Source organism: Passer domesticus, chromosome 1 (assembly GCF_036417665.1).
Source record: "Passer domesticus isolate bPasDom1 chromosome 1, bPasDom1.hap1, whole genome shotgun sequence".
Lineage (NCBI taxonomy): Eukaryota > Metazoa > Chordata > Aves > Passeriformes > Passeridae > Passer > Passer domesticus.
The window spans coordinates 138,359,534-138,380,241 of NC_087474.1; the positions used below are offsets into that span (position 1 = coordinate 138,359,534).

At 41.2% G+C, this 20,708-nt stretch overlaps 1 long non-coding RNA gene across 3 annotated transcripts in view; it reads left to right on the forward strand.

Annotated features, from left to right (window-relative positions):
• LOC135282450 (uncharacterized) overlaps nt 1-20,708 on the forward strand; it is an 80,495-nt gene that overhangs the window by 56,095 nt on the left and 3,692 nt on the right. For 2 of the 3 annotated variants that reach the window (XR_010348616.1, XR_010348615.1), the window contains exons 7-10: nt 479-673; nt 1,386-1,437; nt 2,425-2,608; nt 2,856-5,429. This is a non-coding gene — a long non-coding RNA (uncharacterized LOC135282450). The other variant, XR_010348614.1, reaches the window with a different exon arrangement.

Consider the following 20,708-nt stretch of genomic DNA (forward strand, 5'->3'; position numbering starts at 1 on the left):
AGAGAGTAAAAGCAGCTGGAGCAGATGTACAAATCTGCAGGCAACTTCATCAAATGCGTCTCAAGGGATAGTTCAGCAGATTAGAGCAGTCCCTTGCAGAGAAGCTCAGAGAAGTCCAACCATGGATTTCTCTCTTCTCTCCTAGAACTTAGACATCAGTTTTGCATTCCCTTGGTTACGTTTTGCACCATCAGAACTGGTACTGCTTCCTTCCAACAGGCGCCCTCAGCTAGGTGTGAGGCTGCAGACTGTAACGGCACGCTGGCTGTCCAGCCATGCTGAGCAGGGGAGAGCTGAGCAGAGTTATTTGCACCCAAGTTATTGCTCATCAACACAAATATTTGCAGTCATCTTAAGTGTGGGCCTGAAAATAATATTGCTGTGTTAGCCTCTCTCTAAGCCTCTGCTAAAGAGGATTACCTCTGGTCATGCTATCCTGCTTCCATCTCTGGACTAACATTTTTCCCATTTGCTTAAGGTCTCTGAACCCTGCTTTACTGAAGTTGGAGTAAAATTCCCTTCCATTCAAAGAGCACCACTTTGCAGAACAGCAGTGCAGAGGAGCACAAGTTTACACAGACTCTAGGACAGCTGACTGTGGAGAATGAACAATCTGAGTTCAAGTTGGGAGGAACTGCTGTTCTTTGTCCCATCATGAGCACAATCAGTATCTGTAAGACCTTTTCTCCAGTAAACCCTGGAATTCAGTCTCAGAATTCTTTCTTCACAGTCCAAATTGCTTTGTTTCTAGTTTTTTTTTTTTTCAATTATCTTAATATATAAATTGAAGCAGATGGATAAAATTCATCCTCTGCTGATTCCAAAGACTTTTGTTGAGCAGTAATATGAGACAGGCCTCTATTTAGAAAGCTGATATGGTTAAAATTTCAGGAGACAAATGATGGCTCAAGATATGCGCCATGTAATAGGAGAGCTGGAGGGAAAGCACAAGTTACACTCCCAGTGGAAGCAGGGTATTTAGCATAGCATGAAGGTGTATTCCACCAGGTGATTCAAAAGCATCTACTCTGCCTTGGATTGCTGCCCCAGCTCTTATTATGCCCAAATGAAAGGCAGACCAGACCATTTCTTCACCAGAGCTGACTGAGACCTGCCCAGCATGGATGCAGGGTTGACCAGATTAGCAAGATGGGGAGCAGCACCAGGCTGGGTTGGAGACACACTGATTTCACTGTTTCTAGCAGGTAATTTTTGTCAGTGCATCTCCTCAGGCCGTTGTTAGTAGTGAACACAGCTTTGCCCATGGGCACATTCTATAAGGAGGGCAGCTGTTTTCATAAAAACAATTAAAATCTGTACCAATGAGATATTTTATCAGAGTTCTGGCTGAAACCACTGTCCCACCTCCGTGCATCTACTTGCAGGTGTTTCAAGAGGGAGAGCTGAGAGAAGGAAAAAAGCAAGGCTCAGCCAAAAGTAAGCATGACTAACAAATTACTCATAATTGAGGTTTGTTAATTGCATAGAACCCAATTAAATCTTTCCACATCTGAAATGGAATAACTTATGCTCACAGCAGAGCTGTTTAGCTATGAGATATTTCTGGTGACACTTGTCTGGTGATTTGCTGTTAGATAACTTCTTGGCTTGAGGCCATGGGACTGAGCTAAGAGACTTTTTGAACATGTGTTTGCAGCACATTTTTACAAAGGTTTGCCAGAGTTTGGCCCATGATGACTAGTGAGTGGATTTATTACATTATTATTTTAGATTGTTATATTGTTATTATGCATGACTGACATCGTGAAATTCTTATGTTGCAGAACTATGTAGAGTTCATATAAACCAGTAAGACAGAGAGGCATTTTTCATAAAATTCCAACCTAAAGTGCAAATTTTATGTAACTGAAAAATAATAATTTTATGTAACATCTGCTAGAATGAGAATACCTCCCCAAATATGTTGCCTCAAAGTGGACTTAGAAAAAACCTTTCCTGTGATTCTAAAAAAAGGCAGATAACCAAAATGCCACGATTTCCAAGTGTGTGTGCCTCTTCCCTTCTTAGTTCCAGCTGGGGCCACAAGTGGAAATACCAAAATACCACAGAAATGTAGTTCTTGTGGTACTTCCAGCCTCAGCAGAAGCAGGAAGTATCAGAAATCTTCAAATAAATCATGTTTTCATGAGATTTCTAGCTCATCATTGCAAGCTCAAAAAACTTGAGTAATAAACCCAGCTCTGCTTGCCCACCTTGCCCTCAGGAGATTTACCTTTATATTCAAGGACTGTTCTGTCTGAGGTATGGCTGATGTTCATTCTAAGCCATAATATATGTTCAGTTTCACAATAAATTCAGCAATAAATTGGATTTAGTCTTGTTATGTAAGACAGATTTAACTTTGGCCTTCCATTTCTGATAGCTGCAGGACAGTTGTTTTTTGTTTGTTTGTTTCTTTTCCAGGACAAAGGCAGCTACAAGGCTGAGCTGTTTCAATGGTCACTGCAGAAGAGCTGCAGCTGGCAATGTGAGCGCACACCTGTGTGTGGGCAGGTAAGAAACAGTGTCATAAGAGGGAGGAGAAACACAGCCTCACCGGCACCTGAACTGGCAATGGCAGAAGAGAGAGGACTTCCAGGGTGAGCAGGTGAGTAAAAGAAGATCCATAAGGAAAGCTGTTTCTCTGGTGCACCCTGACCATCCTCTAGTAAACAGCCCATTCCCGATGTACCAAACTCACTAAGCCCAGCACCAGCTTCTCTTCTTACATGGCTCAGCCTGGAAGACACTGGGTTTTGTGGCTGGCTGAGCATATGAGGAGGGCTCACCAGATCAGCTTGGGTGGGTCTATATGGTGGTGGCACTATCAGGTACATTTTTCTGTCCTTTCACAGCAGAGCTTTGCTGAAACCTCTGTGAGAAATCAGGTCGGCGTGATCACACTGAAGAGATTTTCCCTGTTGCTGGTTGAAATGGCACCACAGACAGATCATAAGATTTTCATGACCTTGTGATTTATTTTGTGAGTGGTGGTTGTGCAACAGATCCCCATGTAAGATAAGACAACACGAAGGTTTACACAAAGTAGAAAAGTATACAAGAGATATGGCTTGCCACTCTTCTCCTTCTTTTAAAGAGATAACAACTGCATTTCAGGCTCAGAAAAAGAAAAATAAAGCAAAAGACCATCAAGATTTTTATTCTCTTTTGAGACTGAGTGTGATGCCAGATCTACAGTTTTCAACTTGTTTTAGGAAGACAACAGGCTGAAAGCAGTAATTATTGGCAAACATTTCCCCCCAGCAGCTGGGTTTGAGTGCATGGTAAGTGGATATATCCTAGCAAGCAGCTTCCTTCCATGTTCCCTTCATGCTGCTGTTGAACAAGGCTGAGATGGTTGTGAGAGCTACCTTTGCATAGCTAACCTCCCAGGTTACTGGTAAAAGAGGAAAAAAAGGAAAGCAGAGATCACTTCCCAGTATTTTGACGAGGAATTTTGAATAAACATTTCAGTGCCTGTGTTGGAGGATGTGGCTGGACATACCCCTTTCACCACCTCCTGTGTGATATTGCTGGACAGATTTCATCTCTACTTTCTGCAGACTGCACTTTTATCATTTCCCAACCCCCTAGTGCCTGCAGACCCAGGCTGTTATTTTGTTCCATACAGACTGCTACAGAGGGAAATATGTGCTCAAGCAGAAACATTACTTTTATTCTTGTGCTTTTTCCCCTCTCATTTAAAATGCTTGCTTTTTTTGCATGGAAACAACTCCTAACTATTTCCCAAGTCAGAAGTCTGAAGAGACACAGACCTTTGAAACATTCTCCTGGTGTGTGGTCAAAAACTAGCAACAACATATTATAAGGTATATGACCAATTCTTGCTAGTACTCAGATTGCAAACTGTTTTGGCTGCTTGCAGTCACAAATGCCTTGTCCATTTCTTCTTTCTTTTGCATCTAGTGTAAGATCTTCTGAGCATTTATATTCATTTAAAAATGAAACGCAAAGCTCTTTTGCTGACCAAGTGAAATTCTTCAAGACCAGACACATGCATACATGCACATGTGCACACACACACTCACGTATATATATAGCTTAGGAAAGAAATATTTTCTTTAATAGCATGGCTTGTATGGACAATAAAACGCCCACTAAATATAGTTAATATTATAAGTTCCCGTAATACATCTTAGGTTTCAGAAATTTAGAACCTGGCTATAAAAAGTGACTTTTGATACATGAGAGAATAACTTTTCCTTAAAAAAAGAAGATTATGTTTTGAACTGGCCACAGATTTTTGTCTGCAACAGGAAGCTTTTCCGTAAATGTTTGGTACAATGATGTGTTTATTAGTTTTAATTCACTACTCTGGTTAATAGCTCCCTCTCTTTCTTTTGTGCAGAGATGTGTTCTGGGATGCATTGCACATTTCTCCTCCTAAAAATTTCATCAGAAAACAACAGACTTGGCAATAAAATAGGGGAAAGGGAATGTTTGTTTGGAAATTATTTGGGCTTAGCCTCCTGTTCTAAAGTCTTGTGATGGGAAGAATGTTGAGCCCTTTGCGAAGTATGTCCTTGATAAATAGACTGAAGGGATATTTGCATGCTTCAGAGCTGAACTGGATGGCTGAGGTAGGGAAAGCCTGACAGTTGTGCTGTGATGTGAGAGCTGCAGCCAGCTGGGAAGCAGGCACCGAGTGCCATGCCCTGGGCAGGGGTGTGGGGCCTGATGCACAGCTAAAATCTAAACCATCCAGGATGAAGAGATGAGCCAGCAGTGACAGACAGTGGTTACTATCCAGCAAGACCTGGGTGGCCTGTTGTTTAATAGCTTCCTAGCCAGCAGTGTGTCTGTAAAATCATCTGAAAAGGAATCAGGGGCTGCTTGTCATTGCTGGAATTACTTAGCAGCCACCTTGGAGCTGCCTTGGGGCAAAGCAATGAACTGCATTCATAGTTGCACATGGGATCCTTTCCCAGGTCTGGATACAGGCACAGGAAGGTTGTACTGCTCCCACAGCTTTGTACCTCTTTTTTAAATAGGCAGAAGAAGGCTGACTGTAAATTTGGCTTCTTTCATTCTTCATGAGCTGACTGATTAGATCTGAGATTTCTGGGGAACAAAAGGATAATTTCAAAGCACAATGGGGGAGTTCCTAGCCTCTGTATGCATCTGGGCTTTTTCAAGGTATTCTGCAGAATGAATTGATCTGGATCTATCTTGCAGTCTTCTTACTTGTATGGGCAAGTTGGGAAAAGTCTTACTGGAATCACTCATCTGCTTTCAAGGTTACTCTGGGTTAAGGGGAATGCAGAAGTTCAGTACTGCTCCCAGGCTGGCAGCCTACTCTTTTGAAAAATGTTTGCTTAAGGCTGTTCAGCTCAGGATGTCTGCCTGTTCCCCTTTAGGGACACTTGGGGAAATATTCTAAAAAGTGTGTGAGAAATTAATTTTGTGCCCCTTTAAAGATACTCATGGCAGTTTTATGCTCTTGGATCTTGAACTCTCATCTGATGCTATGTGAGTCAGCATGCAGGAATATGATCACAAAACCATGGAGAAAATGTTTGGATTTGTCCAAGTTCCTGTGATAAATGTGAGTTTAAAAAGAAGTTCACTATTTATCTGTAAGATGTGAAAGACAGCTGAATCATGTATTTCTTAAGAGCTGGTGTCTCTAGAAGTGTGGGGTAGATTGTGAAAAACCTCTTGGTGTTGCCAGTGATGATGGGAGAGCAGGAAAACTTCAGAAAGAAAGTTTAGGAAATGAGTTCTGATCACATGGGTCTCAGCAGAAAGCTAAGCAGGCCAATTGTCTGAGTCAGAGTAATTTAGGGAGTTATACAGGAGGAGATAAAATGTCAGGAGAGAGAGAATTATCAGGAAAAAGGCACATGTTTACAAGTAGATGAGGTTACTACAAGAGAAAGTGTAGGAGATGACCTTTGTTAGCACTCATGACTGAATGGTGGGGAGCTGGATTTGCCAAGACAGACATGGATGGATTGGCTAGTTGGGTAGGGGAAGAACTATAAGAAGGCTTAGTCATGAAACCACTGGGAGAAGGACAGGACATGGTGGACTGGATCATGGAAGATAAGAACAGAACAGTCTTGAGAAGAGGAAATAAAGAACAATCACCAACTCCACAAGTTGGTCTGTTTGAACACACAGTGGTGACAGAGCTCCTGCTGCTTTGAGGAACGTGTTCCCTTGAAAGCAGATTGAAACACACAAACATGTTTTTATGCTCTCCCAACAACACCAACACAGTGCAGAGAATTTCGTCCATGTCTTCAGTGATGCCTCTAGAAATTGTCTCCTGTCAATTAAGTCCACATATAATTCCACCTGCATGCTGCTGTAACTGGCATATGGCAGAAGGGCTGAGAGAGGTGGAGGTGGGCTCTGTGCAGTGAGAGGTGAGATTTGGTGCATTATCTGTACCACAAGCAAATGTCTCAATTGTGTGCTATAGCTCAGTTGTGTGCTGTGGTTCCTGTGGTTTGCCTGCTGCTCTTGGGTATGCTACAAGGGCTTTCAGTGCAAAAAGGAACAAATATGTTCTGACTTGTAGCTGCATAATAAGGCTTCACAGAGTCTTGCAGTCACTATTTTGATGGCGTATTTAGAAAGTCTTTCAAATATGACCTTTCAACTACTGATGCCATCCTGTAACTTTCACAAAAGTGACTGTGTCAACTGCATCACATGGCTGAAGTTAGACTGATTTTCAGCCATGTGATGCTATTTTATCACCCTCAGGACAAAGGTTAAATCCTTCCTTTCTTTTCTCTGTTAGGCACCACTTTCTTTGGTCCTCTTACTTTGATAACTGCTGAAATTCCTGAGGACCACAGAGTTAAGACATTTTATAATCCACTGTGTGCTTCTCTGATGAAGAACCCTGCTGGTGTGCTTCGTGTAACAGAAATACCTTCACACAATGAAGCAATCATTCTTCCCTGTCAGGGGCTGAATGTCTTGATTCTCATCCTGCAGCAGGTTTGGCAGGCAACAAATCCTCCAGTTTGCACAGGGCAGTGGCCAGCATAATCCTTCTGCATTTTAAAACATTCTTTAATGCTAGTCTCTCTGCATTCAAATGGTAACTTTAGCTGACATTGGGTTTTGTAGAATATTTGAATTGCAGCCTATTGAAACTCTACCACACTGAGTTTATGAATATATTTATTGCAGTATAAATGTGTTATTTTTCCCTTTATTTATTATTGCATGAGCATGTTTTTAATACCTGTTCTGTGACTTATTTGAAGGCTGGTGTTTCCTTTTTCTTTAGATGGGGGCATGTGCATTATTGAAAGCTTGTAAAAATGGGTAGCATTGACATAAGAACTCATAGTTTTTAAACCAACCCAATTAAGCCTGTAGACTGAATGACAAAAGAAAATAAATGCTGTACATATTGCATATTATATGATGGTGTTATTAAGTAAATTCACACATATTGGATGCACAGCTGTACTAAAGTGAATTTACTGATGGTGACGATATTTCCTGTGTGTTTTTTCACTCTAGATTTCAATTTTTGCATGTGCAAAAATTTAGTCCCTCTCTAAGTGAAAACCAATGTAAAATTAATCACACTTTGTAACAGAAAAGGTATGAAGTAGGTCAGGTTTAAAATCTGAGTTTTGAATATTGCCTTTTCTGCCAGTTCTGGAGAACAAGGAAGAAAAAACAGGAGCAAAACCCAACACTAACAGCAGCTAGATGAAACTTGGACAGATACTACATAAAAATCTGATGCTAAACAGGAATTATGGCAGCCCCAGTTGCTATTTGCAGCATGCATTAGCCATGCTGGGTCCCCCCTGGGCACGAAGCGGGGATGCCTGGCTGAGCAGTGTGTGTCCCCAGCACTGGTGGTGATGCTGTGCTGCTCTCCTGACACTGGTGGGGACTGACTTGGGGGGACTTGTTGAGACTACCCGAATACAGGGTGGTCTCTGAGCACCAGGCTGGGGCTTGACAAGAGGAAAGGCAGCTGTGCTCCTCCCTGTGCCACCTGTCACCTTGTTTCCCTGCCACTGCCCAGTGGCACCCAGCCCACAGCCACTTGCAGTGGGGATGGTCCCTCCTGGCCTTGTGCCCCAGCTCTGGATAATGGGGTTAGAGTGACAGCGAGGCAGGGGTTGGGGCAGAGAGGGGAATGAGGTTGAGGGTGGACAATGAGAATTGGCATCAGAGGGGACCTTGGGGGCTGGATCTGTCTCAGGATGTGGCTTAATGGCTTCTCCCAGTTCACAGCTGCAGAACTCCTGCTAGAGTCAGGTGTATAATATCTCAGGCATGTGATTCACATGAGTGTAAAGGCCACTGGATACAATTACACATTTATATCCTTACCTACTACTAAGAGAATTTCCATTCACTACGATATGAGCTGGTTGCCCTTGCCCCCCTCTGTACTGTTTCACTAGTATTTTTCCTGACAATTCATGTCTAAGAAACACAAGACATAGAGAGACTTAATGTTATGTGAAAGGATTTTCCTAGGGTAACTGTATTTAGTCTTTGCTCAAACTGAAGGAATAACTTTGATCTGTCAACTGTGAAAAGTAAACTGGGTGCGACCTTCCGTCATCGGCTAATCGTCTCACTTAATGACATCTGTTAACTTTGTTCTGATATTAGATCATGGTCTTTCTTTGTACTGTCAAGATTTTTCATTCAAGGTCTAATTATTTCACTTTATGTGTATACAGATATCTTGGGAGTCAGCTGCACCTAGTACGAGGACAATTTTTTCTATTTTGAATCCCACAAACTGATCACAGTGGTCAGATCGAAGTGGCCTTTTAATGGATAAAATACATCAGCTTAAAGCCCAGCAGTATCTCAATCCATCTCTTCCCCTCAGTTTCTTATAGTTGAAATTTCTGTATTTACTTTTATTCTTACGAGAGAGGAGGAAAAGAGAAAATTCAATACTTCAATATTTGATTAATTTGGCTTGTTGCACACATTAGAACTGTCCCGCAGGAAAGAAGAAGAAGAAAATACTGGTTTTCAGTCTGTTCCTTTTCCTTTCAAAGTTTGTTTTTTGGTTTTTGTGTTTTTGTTTTTTTGGTTTTTTTTTTTTTTTAATAGTGACAAAAGCATGGTAGATGGCATTTTGGGGGATTAATGGCCATTTGGGGTTAATGCCCTAAGGCCGTCTGTCCCTCAGCTCTTTCCAAACAGTGATTAATCTCCAGGGGAATGTGTGTGCCCTGATCGCTACTCCTGATAATGCTCATCCTTATAGTATAGATCAAAACATGTAGACTCATTGTAGTAATGGCCTTGTTCTCACCTCCCAGGCTTTGTTCAATTCAGTCAGCCACAGCTTAAGCCCCTGGTATCTGCTCACATTCAGTTCAAGAGGTGTTTTGTGCCTTTGGTCCAATCCTGCAATGTGTCCAGTGTTGCTCATCAGTGTTTGCTAACACTGTCTTCTCCTCTAGTAACTCTAGGAAAATTTCCCCTTAGAATATTGGGGCACTCAGTTCCCTTTCCCTCTACTGTGTAATAGCACTGGAGGCTGTGGGACCACTGAAAAACTGCAAAATCAAGGAGTAGAAACTGGCTTTTGGGGCAAGGGGACAGTGGTGAGTGGCCAGATTGATGGCAGGAGAAGTGTTGCACAGCCATGAGCTCTTGCTCCTGTTTCCTTTTTTCTGTCCCCAACCAACTCTTCATTTGTTATTATGCCGTACTCTCTTCTTTGCCAGGTTCAGATCAGAGTAAAATGGTCATTTAAGTGAATTGCACCATCTGTAGAAGACCTGTGCCTGTCAGTAAGTCAGCCCATACTGACCAGGTGAGCAGGTCTAATACTTTTCAGATGCTTTCCCAGGGAGAGCAAAGGATTACAAATTGCAGACTACCACATCAGCTCTTAAAGATAGGCAAGGTGCTGTCTCTGTATTAGGGGATTGTTTTCATGGTTATGTTTCTTAGTACCTTGTCTGGTCTACTTTTCCATTTCTGAGGCAGTTTATTCTACAGCACCTCCTCTGGGAGATTATTCCATAGTCTAGTAGTCTTCACTGGGATCCAGCCTCATTTCAATTAGCATTTCATGAATTTGGAGTTGGAGTGTCTAGTTCAATAACTAGTTAGAAGTAATACTCACAGGTAAGGAAAAAAATGCATGGAAGGTATCAAGACTCCTACATGTAAAGGCTTTAAATTCTGAGAATCTGAATTAAATGTTTCAGTACATTCCTGACTCTTTAAAAACATATTACATGCTGAGAAGTAATAGAAGAAAAAAGAAAACCTCAATGGCCATATTTTCTATTTCTGTCCCATGTTTGAGTCAATGTAATATTTTTATGTGGTACCTAATTTCTCTGTGAGCAGCTCCTTGAGCTGTCCTCTGGGTTTTCAGCATGCATTCTTTCCCCGTTAGGAAGAGGATTGTGTCTTATAAGCTCTTATAAGTAAATGTTGCCACTGTTAGACCTTTGTGACCAAAGTGTGTGAGTGGGTGCAAGTATTTGATTTTAATTTCATAGAATAGAAGGTTTTCTTTTCGTTTATAGCTATTGAAAATGCTATCTTTTTAGTTTATTTTTGGTTTTGATAGGACTTTTAAATACAACAGTTACCAAAAAGATGATATTATGTTCCATTTTCACAACAGTTTATTATACATACTTACAACTTCTCACAACTTCCCAAGTGGCTGTTTTTCTTATTCACTCTTCCAATGATTGTGATGGGCTACCACGGATTTAGCGAAGCCTAAAATCACTGATCCTCTCTACTTATATTCCCAAATCTAGTTTGAAAAGCATGGAGGCTGTTCCTGTAATTCTTATTGAACTCCAGACACTCTTGATGACAATAAAAGAAAATGCAAAGCCATTAGCAACTTGCCAAAACAGTGGAGTAATAGCCAGTCAGAGCTATTGGGAGCTGTGGGGCTATTTGGAAACAAATTATTATTTCACCAGCAGCAGAGTAAAACAGTCTGCACAGACCTGCTCTACCTTTTTTCCTTTAAAGTTTTATCCTCTTTTTTTCTCTCCCTCATTCATGCTGACCATATTTGCCAAAAAAAATCCTAGAAATCGAGCATGTGGAGATTTCATTCACACACATCAGAGTGGGAGACTTTCATTGTGGCATTAGTAGCTAAGTCTTCTCTCTTATCCCATTTCCAAGTGCACCTTTGCTTGTTCAATCTATAGAAACATTCACTATTCTTAGAGAAAAAATATCCAGCATTAAGTAAGCATTCTAAATTAGCATGAGTACTGACATTCCTAGGGGACTACATTTAAAAAGGAAGTGTAACTTCCACCCTTATTTTGTTTTTAAGCATTTTATCTGTTTAGTACACGTTTATTTTATCCATCTCATGTATTGTGTAATAATCTATGAGCTGGTTCATTGTTCTGTATTTGCCAACTGAACATTCAGGTTCTGTTTTGTTCTACTCTATTCTTTATTTTAAAAAACCCTCAAAACACCATGAGCTTGACCTTGCCCAGCCTGAGAAGACACAAGCACTGACATTTAGGGGTCTGCCAAGAACTTCTCCCCAGCAGGCCCAGTATCAAAGAGACAGACAGACTGTGTCTTTGATGCAAGCTACAGGAATTAATAAAGGAGATAAACACAACTGGAAAGATGGATTCCCTGTCAGTGACTGAAAGCCACCTCAGGGCTGTTCTTTTTCTTCAAGTGTCCAGTTTAAAATTATTTCTGAATAATGATGTTGGTAGGAACTCCCTGGTGAAAACAGGGCTGTTGGAACCTCCAGATCAGATCAGACATAGCACTGTTCAGATTTTTTTAAAGTTCTTGTTCTAGGGAATCCTGTTGGCTTGTACACATCCAGGCCAGTGAGAGTCAAGCTGACCCTTTCTAGCAGGCAGAAACAGCACACAGGCACAGGCTGTAAACACTGGAAAACTGCTGTGTCCACTCTCAGAATACTGGATATGAGGAGGCAGGAATATAAGAGTAGTTATGCTGGACTGGGCGAATACCCAGCAATGACTGCAGTGAATGCTTTGGGGAGAGTAAAAAGAGAATGACATACCGTGACTGGGGTTTGAAAAGGAGTTCAGATGTTTCTCTTCCTACAAGACAGGAAGAAAATCATCACCAGTATTACAACAGAAACAAGACTGTCCTGTGCACTGCATGCATGCGAGCATGTGGCAAATGAAGTCCCATGAAGAAAAGTTTCAGAAAAGAAAAAAGGCAAGGAGAGGAAAGCTATCATAGATCCCAATATTATTATCAGGGAAAAAAACCCAACAATCCAACCCTCCAGAGCACTCACTTATCCTTGCAAAACCTATACAATGAATTATTCAGCTCTAAGAGATATCTCAGAGTGAAGTGACTCATCCTGGATCTTTCATCTGTGCACACACAGGTGAGTAGGAGCCCACAGGACCCCTTACTTACCTGGTGTATTCTGAAAGTTAGGTTGTAGGAAAAGACACTGTTTGCTACCCAGGAACGGAGACCCAGCTCTGGATATCTGCAATTTAAGGGGAAAAAACCCTTAAACTGTTTTTTAGATACTGATGCCCAAAAACTAGGCAAGAAAACAGTACTCCATAGTAGAAGGCATCTAGAGCAGGTCTTTATTCAACGCCAGGAGTGAGGGCTTAGCTCCACCACAAACTCACTCATCGCACAGCACTAGATTTTATACTTTTTTACTTAATGTGCACATTATACTTTCCTACCCTTCATATTCCAACACAGTTTCTAATGATTATGTAAGCCCTTGAAGCACATGCGTGATTTCTGCACCAGGTGGTTGTCAGCCTCCTGGGGGTCGTTTCTGGTGAAGGCTCAGAAGTCTTCCTTGGGCTTGGACTTTTCACTCTGTTTTCTGTGCATGCTCTCTAAGATTCTCTGCTCAAATAAGCACTAGTTAGCCTTTGCAGTTAGCTTGTTCTGACAAATTTGCTGATTTCTAAAAAGTGCTTCATTCACATACCCCGTTACAAAGTAACTACTTCTTTCTGCATAGCTGCAGCTTTTTGCACAGCTCAAGCATTATCTCGTTGCCTCAGCATCAATACTTCCCTGATAGCAAAGTGGGTAAGACTTGATGCCGGGCAGGGGGAGTGGGACAAAGCACAGTCTTGTCTTGACAGGAAGTTCTGGAAGAAGGGACAGCCATGGTGGTCCAAAACTGCTTGGATATCCTGTGAGAGGTGATGACCATATGGAACTCAAAGATGGAAAAGAGGATAGGAACTTTATGGCAGAGAGGGAAGAAGCAGATCCTTGAAGAAGCTCTCTTTGCAGTAGGATGAGGTAATAATGACCAAACCTCCTGTGAGAAGACACTATGCAGAACAGCAGTCATGAGCACCTTAGGGAAACTGAGAATCTTGATCTGTTTTTGCTTCAGAATGCAGGGAAAGGTGGGCATGAGAGCTACAACATTGGTTGTGTGACAAAAGGCAAACCTGGCCTGATGAATGGAGCTCTTGCTGTTAAATAACATGCTTATGACCAGCGTAGGGAAAGGTTCACTTCAATTCCAAGACATATCAAACATGCAAATGATGAATTTTGGGATGACTTAAACTTGGCTGAGTCTTCCTTTCCAAAAGCTCAGTGGATATAGGCGATTCTCTACACTATTATTCCTGTTCAGTCTTTACAGACCTTTGCTTTTCTGATGGGTCTTCTTTATTTTCTCTTAGTCTCCCCATGTTGCCATCTCTACTGCCTTTAACTTCTTTCTCTTTGTTGTTGCATTTTTCTACAAACACCTTGGAAATTTTGTCTGAGCTATCTTTACTTTCTGGGGAGTTGGCCCAATTTACTGAGTTTATTCATTAAGACTTGCTCTTCTCCCCCATCTTACCCCCTCTCCCTTGATGTAATACTGCTTCTTCTGCTGTTTAATGTTATTGATTTCTGGTGTAACCTGTGTAGATTGATTTTGACCACATCTTCTTTTCTGTTTTCTGGATTTTGTCTGTTCTTTCTGTTCAATTCAGTGAGACCATGTGCTTCAAGTAAACAGAATTGGCCAAGTTCTTGTCATGTATTTTCTGCTTCTAGTACCTGGTTTCAAAACTGCTATTACTATGAGTACTTTAGCTTACTGGTATCTGAACAGATGCCTTTATCTGCCTCATTTTTAAACTGAATGGTTAGGACCTTTTAAATTATTCAGTGTTAACCAATGTTAGAGCAGAAAAACCTCAGTCAACAAACTCATGTTCTTTTAATGAGTTCACTTCATTGAAATACAGCTCATAAAATGTCATCATTGCAAAAAGGCTGGTTCTCAAACTTTGGTTTATGGTATTAAATGTCACATTACTTTCAAAAATATCTAGGATGGTATGCAATTCCTTCAAGTACTCAACCACCCTTCACACTGCTAGATTTGAGAACAATGGTAGGTTTTTATGTTTTTGACTATATAAGTGTAGGGTCTTTACAGAGATTATCTAAACTACCTGTATGATCTCAGATGAGAGATTTTAAAATTCAAATTTCCCTTTGATTTCACAGTAATCTGAAGCTGCCCAGGGCCTTGGAGGAGTGTGTTCTTGTGCCATATTTCTGGTACATCCTGTTGGTAGTTAATTGCTCTCACAGGGATAAGTTAGGCTATAACTGTCCTCACCCCAGAGGCTGTCTGGGTGTGAGTCAGAGTCCCAGCTCACTTGCACTCTTTGACTTTTCCTGCAATGGATGATGGGTGTCATTTAACAATTAGCAATTAAAAAAAAATCATGTGGAAATAATATTAAGAAGTAGAAAAGAGAGCTTCCAAAGAGTCAGTTCTACTGTGCCATCAGGTTGCTTTTCTCTGCCAAAGACATCCTCATTTTAATGGGGTGAAGCACAGGTAGGTAAATAGTGGGCATGGTTTGAGACAGGTGCAGGCCACTGATTTCCATCTCAGTAGCACAATGTAACCTTAGCCTAATGCTTGACTTGATAAAGCGCCCCATGTAATGAAGTAGAATATGGGCAAACACCTCATGACTGGTCTCGTGTGAGTTACAAGAGGACTGATCTCGTGTCTAGAGGAGTTCTAGCTGAGAGGTTACAGTTCCTTTTATGCTAAGCTGCACTGAAAAATTATCCATTATCTCCTGAAAAGGACTGGGGAGTTTTACTGTGCTCTGAGAAGGTGATGCAACCCTTGAGCAGGTGATCCTGATCCTTTCATGCCACGTGAGAATGTTCATCAGGTAAAAGACTTCACCACTTAGTGGGTATTATCAACTAGAAGAGAGATCATGGAGGCTCCTTCAGCCTCATGCAGGCAGGACACACGATGGAGCCTGCCTGGCCATCCCAGCCCTCCCAGGCTGCCTTGACTTTCCTCTGTCATTTGAAATCCTGTGCACTGGAAGGCACCTCCAAGAGCACCAGGCATGTGTGTCCAGGTGAGACAAGGGGTGATGATTAACACCCTGGAAAAAAACAACACAGGGAAGGTGAGGAGGCTTAGTGCTCCTCTGAGTACCATCACAGCCACTTGAAGTGGATGAATTATCATGGCATAATCTCTGGCTCCTGGAGACTTCAAACTGCCTGGAGCCTTAAGCTGCTCCCACTAGGGACTTGCATTCAAACAGCACTTAAATGCAAAGTCTCACCCCAAGAAATCCCTCTTTCTCCTTGGGGAGAAATCCCTCTTCTCCTTTCTGCACGCCCAATCCCACCCTGCTGTGCAGTGCTCAGAGATCCCTGCAAGCACAGGCTGTGTCATCCAGGCAAGAAATTATTTGATGGAAGACACAATATTTACAGAGTCTCAGGAGGCTCATTGTAAAAATCTGTGAATTAATTAATGTATAATAAGACAGCACAGTATCTTCAAGGATTTCTTCTTCTAGGGCTTGGGCTAATATTTCTCTTTGCAGCAATCATCTCCATATATCTTCTGTAATGGGGTGGAATCGGTGCCTTGGAGAATTTTTTTTGAATTCTAGTTGCCAGACAGCTATAGACCAATTAATCCAGAAGTATGCACATTTGGGGATAATATTCTCTAGTGACTCAGCAATGTAACAGATGGCAAAATATTTCATATTTATTTCCATTCCATTTCTATATTGGAAATGAACCCAGACATTTTATTTTTTTTGACAGTCAGACAACATCTGTTGAGAATACTGTCAGCTGAATTACAACCTCGCTGGCAGGTAGTTGGGTAGACAGCATGAATTACTTTCAGCTATTTTGTATGTGATTAAATCTCTTTCTCTACTACATTATTTTCATTTTAACTGCTGGATTTATGGATGTTGACTAGCTTTACATTGTATCTCTGAGAGTTTAAGTTTAGTCATATAAAGATTTGATGCATTAAGATGCTGAGCATTAAGTTGTGATATCAATGGATTTATTTGTACTCATTCCTAAGCCAAGACCAATTAAAGGAAGAGATATTTTGGAGGGAATAGGCCAGGGGCTTGGAGGAGATGCACTTCACTGCCATGGAAGGAACTCAAGTGTGGGAGTGACTTGGAGGATTTAGTCCCAGGAGCTGGTGTGATCCAGACATATCACAGTCTGAGATATCTGAGCTGAGCAAGAGGCTGCCAAGTGCTCTCTCTCCTGGTGCAAGCAGCACACTAGACTTCTGGCAGTTCCCAAACAAAATTTTTCCTGGGGAAGCAGGTGTGGGAATTGAGGCCTTCCATGTTGAGAGGATGAGGAGCCTGAGCACTGGAGGAAGCCCGATCTGAGGGAAATATTTAGTATTTTTTGTGCAAAGATCGAAACTCCCTGAGCAGAAGAATTAGCAGCTTAATCTAGGCTTGTTGTTCTATGTCTTGTATGCCTTATCTCAATGCAGTAAACTCTATTCCTGCCCTCCTGAGCACTATCCTTGCTGCCAGTCTGCCTCTGCAACAGCACAGTCAATTCTGCCTCTGGTCTATTGCCCCTCCACAGTACTCTAAGCTCTCTTACATTTTTTCTGCTGTTGAGCAAGACACTGTGTGTGATGATCAGAGACACATACATATTAATTTTCTAGAGAACATATGGCTGTGGACTGGCTATCTGCTGCCAAACAGATTAAACAACAGCTGAGTTCTTCTCCTGTTTCCATCAGACATTTCAGATTTTCAGCAAATATGTGTGAGTGTCCTCTAAGATGTCTACTGTCTGCCAAATACAATTAGGGGTAAACTGATGGACAGACAGGATGGACAGGGTAAGCACAGTTGTGGAAAACTAGGTTAAGAATCACAGTAAACAAGTGAGTAATGAGGGAAATATTTGCAAAACATTAGTTTAATTCCTTGGGTTCTGTGCTATCTTTTCAATGACTTTATTCAGCTTCTTCTTTGGGATAGGAATTAGATGTTCTTCTCTGTTTATTTGGCATTTAACATATTTTCTCACAGCATACACATGAAGTCAGACTGGTTACATCCACTCAACCATATGGATATGTATATTCACACACATGTGTACAAAGACATCCAAACCCAAGGGTGATCACTGCTGTTAGTTATTAAAAACTTGACGTTTTAAATTATTTTAAAGTTTTAAACAGGGTTGCTCTGTCAAAGTGGATAAAAGTAGAGTGTACAAGTAGATAAAGTGGAAAGCGCAGGCTTAAGTGATGGGTTTAAGCAAAGAAGTACACCAGTGCCCTAGTGCCTGTCAATGGGTACCAGTCTGGATGCCTGGCAAGGGACAGACTGCATGTGACAAGGGCATGACAAGTTGTTGAGCCTCAGGGGAGGCTTGGTGAGTGCCCCAGTCTGTTCATGTACTGTGGAACAAGCAGAAGATAGCATGGTGGTTTCTTTTGTGGAGTGAAACTAAGGCACTTGCATTTGCCAGGAGCTGAGCCTGCTAATAGAGATGACTTGTAGGTCACAGGCTCTGGATATCCTGCCTTGGGCTCTGCCTGTGACCTCTTGCCAAAGCCTGGAGGAACTTTGTGTTCTGCATTAGTCACTTGTGTAAAAATAAAAATCCAAGCAACTATTCTTTCTCTAAATTTCTCAGTAATACTGAAATTTCCTGCACAGTCATTGTCCCTGCATAAAGGACCAAAGACCTCTGTAAGTATTCAAGGCGTCCATCATAAAATTATTCTTGTTATTTTCCAGTGGCTCCAGTGCTTTAAGTTAGCCCATACATTTCAAGAAACCACAGAAATTAGCAATTTAATTCAGAAAGATTGAACATCTGTTTGGTACCTCTTCTTGTCAAAAATGGGATTTCTGGTTGCTAAACAGAAGTTTGTTGAATTCTATGTGGAAATGGAAAATAAGTCCTTAAATGTGCAGTAAGACACTGCTGCCAACTAGCCAACTAAACTACAGATTTAAGGCTTCTAAAAATGTGGTAAAATATTCTCCTGAAAGCCCTCTTTTTTTTTTTTCTTTTCTTCTTTTTTTTTTTTTTTAATATCAGCAGATGGCTTGAATTTTATTACTGTCTTATGCATCACATTGCAGTTTGATGGCCACAATCTGGCCTTTAATGAATCTTTTCTGAACTTTGTTGATTAGCAAGGTGCTATTTGTGTGGAAAGCATTTCAGAAACAAGGGGGGATTTTTTTGGTCTTAGATCTTATTGTAATTGAGCCATGGTTACAGTACTTCTTTTTGTCATTGTTTTATTAGATTATGATAGTTTTAAGATAAAAGGTGTTGCTCCTTTTAACCAGGAAACACAGCACTGTTTAAATTTTGCAAAACAAGGAAGCCCAGTGAAGTTCAGAAGTCTTCTTGGCCACTGATGACCTGCTGACATGGTCTGTGGCTGAATCACTTGCTGATCCAAAATCACCCAAGACAAAATTTTCCTTTGAAGCTTAGGATGGAAAACCACATCATGTCTTTAATAAATTCTCAATTTCTTGTCCAAAACCTTTGGGGTACAGTGATCTACCCCCAAGATAATAAAAGTGCAAAAAATAACCTTCATGACGCCTTTGTAAACCCCATTATAGTGGACATTAAGTCCCAGACTTGGTACAGGGACCAAGGTGTCTGCTAGATGGACTCTTCCATATACACTGTGTCTACAGGTGAATTATTGTAGTGTGAGTATTACATTTTCCATCTGTAATAAAAAATAGAAAAGAAAATAAGATAATTTAATATGAAAAGCCAGTTAAAAGGGTGTTCTAACTTCTCTGGAAACAGGGAGGGGAAAACTCTCAGTAGTCAGGAGTATTTGGTAGCTGGAAAGAATGGAGATGCCATTAATGAGACAACCCTAAAAAGCTGAAAGAGAAAAACATGCATGAAAAAGCTGCAGAGCATGAAATCCAAACTCCATCAGTCATTTAGCCTGTTGGAATCAATGTCTTGTCTTCCACAGGAAATCAGCAGAGCTGTAGGACTTAGCACTACCTAGATAGTGTCAACAAAAGTAGCAATGAAAAATAGTGCGGATCAAGGGGTGACACATATAGATCTTGTAGCTAGGGTTTAGGGAGCAGCTGCAGACAAGTATGTCCTTTTAATTGCCCTTCTCACATCCCTTAGATAAAAACAACGCAGAGGAGTAATCTCAAGAGGAATATAGTTCTCTCTAAATGTGAAAGATATTAAGCAAACATTGTTCTGTCCATAGAGACTGTAAAAACTCTTCTCACTGTGGAGTTTGTGTGGCATCTCCTGTTTCTGTACTTGTATGAGGAAAGCAAAAGCTGACAGAAGTTTAGGAGTCACATGGGAAAGAGCTCCTTTTTTCTGTGGATCTTTCAGATTATGGGAAGCCTTCTGGACCAGGAAGAATGTGAAATATTCCCTTGGCTGGGATTGACCTTCATTATGCCTTTCCCAGACCACTTGTTGACAGCAATTTTGTCATATCAGAACATGGCTCGAATATGGTGATTTTACCAGAATGTAACCAAAATAAAAACACTGTGAGGATGATGCGTCTGTGCTCTGTCAATAGTTATCCTATCTTTTTCTTTCTTATCTTTCCTATATTTCTATGGAGAGAGATAAGTTCAGTCTGTGAGGGAGGGTACTTCACACAAGTTGGGTGTGAGGCAATGCAAAGCAAAGGCTTGATGAAATCTGTAGCAAAGAACAGCAGGCATCACTGATGTGGCATTTCTTAGGTATGAAGCCAATATGTAAACAGAGACCAGTTTCACTTACATTCTTCCAAGAGCACTTAAGCACAGTAATTTTTGTGTGGCATAAATTAGCAATGTTGTGATTTGGAGGAACAAAACCTCAGTAAGAAGAGTGGCTAAGCACAAGTGAGGTGAGAGCTGATGAAGCACTGAGGAAGTTAAAGGAGTTTCCCTTGCCTTGTTGCTGTCAACCTGGGGAGTGAGGTTATCAATGTGACATGTCTCATCTGTACTTCTGGTTTGTTTATTTGTTATTCTGTTTTATTTTTCTTACAATAAATGATCCTGTTTTATTTGTTTTGTTTTGTTCTGTTTTATTTGTTCTTACCACAAATCAATGCATCCTGTTCAGTGGGACAGTCTGGAGCTTTGCCTGTTACTGCCTGACCAGCTCAAATTCCTACCAAGCTGCCTCCTGTAAGGAATTGCAGCAGTACAAAGCAGATGCAAAGCTTTGAACCTCCACACCTTCCTCCATGACAGTGAAGACAAGGAGTAAAAGAAAGATGCCCTCCAGAGACTTCAGCTGAGTTTGCAGTTAGGTTGGAGGAAGAAATATGATCTGTGCAGCCTGACTGACAGTGTGGAAATAACCCTGACCTTGCCAACATTTGTACCTGAGCCAGCATGTCTGCGTGTGAACTG